Genomic DNA, 3,759 nt, shown 5'->3' with positions numbered 1-3,759 from the left:
TAAGTGGAAGGAGTCCTTAATTTTTTTTTTCTAAAATATTTTTTAATTTTTTCATATGCATTTATTGTTTAAAAAATATGTTTTTGTGTTACATGATTAATAAAATTTTAAACTCTAAATAATAAATTCTAATTCTTAACAATAAAAAATAAGATATGGCTAAATGTATTAAAAAAGTTTTACTCCTAACCCTTCTCTTAGAAAATTGTTTAATTTAATCATCTACTAACCTTAAAGTACTTCAAAACACATATAATTAATGATCAACACATGCATACAATACATATCCATAATAAAATAACATTTTATTTAAAAATACCAATATTACATATAACAGGAACATTTTTTGGATGCTATAACTATAGATAGCTCACATCAGGTAATTAATCAATCTAATCAGAATCATATGTGAGCAAATTGTGTATGATAATGTGATAGTAGAGAAGACTAATAATTAATTAATAATACATAAAAACTACAATATTCTTAAACATATAAAATTAATTATTAAATGTTGTTGCTCTTAAACGAAGTAGTAGTATAGTCCCAAAGTGATGAAGTAGTTGCTTCTTCGCCAAGAAGATGGCCATCACGTGGGGAAATATGATCATGCTTTATTAATGGTGGATTATTATTCTGATGAGTGGAATCCATCACGCTATTTGCTTTAACCATCTCCAATGCCGCAAGCAACTCACAATCTTCAATGTCATTCAGCCACAACCCTAAATTGTCCTCACCAAAAGCTTTACCGGCAATCTCTTCCATTCCATTCATAATATCAATATCACCAGAATCAGTGTCACCAGAATTATTATAATTATTATTATTATTATTGTTATCGTTGGCTTTAGCTACCTCCATGTTCATCCAATCTCCAACACTTATCATCCTCTCCTCACTCGACAGGTAATCATGGAAAGCCTTCGAATTCTCATTGTTGCTGTTACTTCCCTGGTGATCGATAGTGGTACCGCGAAAAGCGCACATCGACTCGTGGTCCATCCTTGAATTCTTGTCTCTAAATCCCATAGACAAATCGCTTTGTGGACAATCTACGTTCTGACATGTATATAGTAATTTGTCCACAAAGCTATTATCGTTATTGTTGTTGTTACCATTATTATTATTATTATCAAAATCACACTTTCTTTTTTCACTGCCTCCGGTGCTGCTACTGCCGCCACCATGATCAACAGAATTATTAATAGAGCTTATTGGGAATGACTCAAAGACTTCAATTTCTCCCTCGCCGTCTTCCTTATTATTCTCCTCATCGCTGGATGAAGAAGGAGAAATCTTAAGACACTTGTTGGTAAGTCTCAACAGAGCTTCTTCTTTGCTCACAACTTTGGACCAAGTAGCACTATCTTTGGCGGTCATCTTATCTTGCAAGGTCTTTGATTGAGTCACAAGCCTTCTCAATTTCTCCAAGTCAGGGGACATGTGTTTTATAACTGAAGCCAAAACTGAAACCTTCCATGCCTTCTTCAAATCATGGGGTTTTTTATATGGTGGTGGCCCGTGTTCTTGAGCCAAAAAGCCCTGTTCACCCCACCATGCCTCTGACCCATTAGGCCACCACGGCGGAGCCACGCCTTTATCCAAAGGATACCTCCTTTGTGGCGGCACACAGTGTTGCATCAGTGATGAAAGAAGAGATCCTAGTGTTGTGTCTTGAAGATCTTGGAGAAGGTGTATGCTTGACGACTCATTTAACTCTCCCTTTTCAAGTAAAGGTAAATACTTTGCAATTGCTGTAGGGGCATTTTGGTCAAATCTGATATCTTCTTTCCACCATTCTCGCAGACTATCCGAGCTTCCAGTAACCGGCTTACCTATCAATTATAATTAAAATATTTTAATATCAAAGTAAAGACTGAAGTACGACAGAAATAAAATATTTTTTAATAAAAATACAGAAAAATATTAAAATTATTTTTGTATTAATTGTTAAATAAAAATTCAAATATAATTGACTTCATAATTAAAAATTTTTAAATAATTTTATATAATTATTATTCCTCCTCTCACATTAAACTTTTTAATTATGCATAGTTAATTTTTACTTAAAAAAATAAAATGAAAAAGAAATGCTTATTTTAAAAGAAAGAAGAGTGTAATTCTATACCTTTTTCAGGGACGATGCCATAGACGAATCCACGAGCTTTGCAAACCTCCATGATCTTGACCATGTATTTGAGGACAGAGTCTTGTGCCCTAGACATCTTTTTTTTTCTGGACGCTTCTTGTTTGGCTTCTTTGTTTTCAGATTCGTCCATGTTAAGTTTCTCTTTCATCTTTTGAAGAAGGATACGGTCTTTCCATATGCGCTTTTTCAAATCCTCATAGTCTATTGTTTCATCTTCTGCTGTCAAGGTTACATCAATTTCCTCGTCTTCTGTATCAGACAATTGAACATAGGGAGGATCCATTTCTTCTTGGATCAGCACCATGATGATTTTTTTTATAAAATATGTGTATAGAAGAATAGATAAGAGTAATTGATATTATGTTGTTAGAACTCGTGAAAGTTATGTGCGTATATATAGATATCCACGAAGGTTGTAGAATGGCGGTGTTAGAAGGATCTAACATCAGCAAAATAATCTTAGCTTAGTAGAATTGTATTTAAATAAATAATTCATAAGAGTGATGGGACAAAGTAGGCATTATTGAGGTGAAAATTGTTGTATAGTGTTTATACTTCTTGGAAAGGCTGGTAAATGTGCAATTAACCTGAGAAAATTAAAAGTTGTTTGAATGAGATAATGAAGATGAGACGGTTCTGTTTGCATGCACAATTGGTAACAATATTGGCCTATTGGGTGATTAGAATTATAATTACTACCGTCACTAATTTTTAAAAAAAAAATTACACCATTTATAGGCTGTTATATTTTTTTTTTCTTTTTATTATCATCGTTATTGTCATTGTCATTATTTTTTTTTTCTTTTTTTTGTTTGATTTTTTTCCTTGATTTTTCTCTTTTTCTTTTTTATTATCACCACCAACATTATTATCATTATCTTCTTCTTAGTTAAATATTACCAAATTAATTTAACAATAACAAAATACATTATTTAATCGTGAATGACACAAAAAAAATTTTAAAAGACGACAAATTTATAACCTTGACTTATATTTAACCAACAAAATATATTTAAATATATTTTAAATTTAAAAGATATATTAAATTATTATAAATGATATAGGAATGACCAAATCTCATATATATTGGTTTAATACCATACAATCAATTCAATAATAACAAAAACACATTATTTAATTAAAAATAATACAGATATTTTTTATAAAAGACAATAAATCTTTAAATAAAGAACCGTAAATCCAAAATTTTAACTCATTCAACCAATAAAATACATTTAAATGTGTTTTAGAACTAAAAAAGACATCAATACCACTTCATTTAGTTGGGAATGATATCACGGTTAAAAAATTTCTGTGTCAAAATTAAGAAATTTCTGTGTCAATTAAGAAATTTTCTGTGTTATATAAATTCTACACCATTTAAAACTTTCCCTCTTGTTTTTGTCCTTCGTAGTCATCATCTTCTTTTTCTTTTTTTTTTCTTCTTTATTTTCTCCTTCTTGTTTTACATTCTCATAATTCATCTTTTTCTATCCTCTTAATAAGAATATATGTCACGACTAAAAAATTTTGATATTATTTTTCTAATAAATTATACACAAATTAAAATTCTCCCTCTTCTTCTTCTTCTTGTTTTCACCTTCTTA

The 3,759-nt window shown here is 30.3% G+C and overlaps 1 pseudogene; it reads right to left on the bottom strand.

Moving 5' to 3' along the window:
- Positions 1 to 507: 507 nt before the first annotated feature.
- LOC107614928 (putative ETHYLENE INSENSITIVE 3-like 4 protein pseudogene) lies at positions 508 to 2,456 on the bottom strand (annotated as a pseudogene).
- Positions 2,457 to 3,759: the final 1,303 nt, after the last annotated feature.

This window comes from Arachis ipaensis, chromosome B9, assembly GCF_059453495.1.
Source record: "Arachis ipaensis isolate K30076 ecotype BB chromosome B9, ASM5945349v1, whole genome shotgun sequence".
Lineage (NCBI taxonomy): Eukaryota > Viridiplantae > Streptophyta > Magnoliopsida > Fabales > Fabaceae > Arachis > Arachis ipaensis.
This window is presented reverse-complemented; position numbering and strand designations above follow the sequence as displayed.